We start from the raw sequence: 1325 nt of genomic DNA on the forward strand, positions 1-1325 counted from the left end.
CCACAGAGGAGTGACTGGTAAGACACAGAGAGAAAGTGACTGGTAAGATCACAGAGGAGTGACTGGTAAGAGTCACAGAGAAGTGACTGGTAGTAAAAGTAGTAGTAGAAGTAGTAGTAGCAGTGTAAAGTAGAGAGGAGTGACTGGTAAGATCACAGAGGCTCCGTGGACCTGCGGTGTGAGAAAGCCTGGGTGTGAGAACAACTGTGTCCCGTAGCTGGGTTGGTAGCGCACTCGGCTCACACACACTGAAAGTCCGTGGTTCGGTTCCCGGTACGGGCGTGTTTCCTCCTGACACCTGCTGTCCATGTTCACCTAGCAGTAAAATAGGTACCTGGGTGTTAGTCGACTGGTGTGGGTCGCATCCTGGGGACAAGATTAACCTAAGTTACCTAAAATGCTCTGCATAACAAAGGGCTTTCTATATAGTAGTATGTCATTGATGTCAGCTATGGTCTGTATAAGTTGAATCATGTACTTCTGGAAATAAAGATTATTATTATTATTATTATTATTATTATTATTATTATTATTATTATTATTATTATTATTATGTGAATAAATGGTTTAGAAAACCGGCAAGTTAAAAAGACACTTGTATAACATTTGAGTGTCTTTATTCTGGAAACGTTTCGCCCACCAGTGACTTCTTCAGTACAATGTAGAGACAAGAGGAGGATAATGTGTAAGTATTGGAATGTTTATCAGTTACATTTTCTGAACAGTATGTTGTATTAAGATAGTTACTGGAGAGAGAGAGAGAGAGAGAGAGAGAGAGAGAGAGAGAGAGAGAGAGAGAGAGAGAGAGGCAGTGTTACCAGCACCGAGGTCCCAGGTAAGCATGAGGTGTCCTCTGACGAGACTGAGAGCCAGGAAGTCTTGTCTGGCACTCCTGACAGCGTTGCCCAGGTACGCCAGGAGTCCCACCTGCTGCAGTGCCTTGGTGGTGAAGTGCAGTCTGTAGGAACACACACACACGGGGGTCAACACTGTGCCCACACACGGGGGTCAACACTGTGCCTAGTCTGTCTCTAGCACACACAAACACACACACACACACACACACACACACACACACACACACACACACACACACACACACACACACACACACAGTTGGTGTTTACTGTTGTTTCTGCTGTGAGTTCTGGTGCTGTGAGCTGGAGTGTTGTGAGTTGTAATGTTATGAGCTGTATTGTTGTGAGTTTAGGTTCAGACACTCAGACAAAGGGTGAATATCCCTGCTCGATATATTTAAGAGGACCGGAATGTTTTGTTTAAATTAGATGTAAGTCTAGACAATGATTCTAGAAAGGAAAAGCAAC

This window comes from Cherax quadricarinatus, unplaced genomic scaffold, assembly GCF_038502225.1.
Source record: "Cherax quadricarinatus isolate ZL_2023a unplaced genomic scaffold, ASM3850222v1 Contig43, whole genome shotgun sequence".
Lineage (NCBI taxonomy): Eukaryota > Metazoa > Arthropoda > Malacostraca > Decapoda > Parastacidae > Cherax > Cherax quadricarinatus.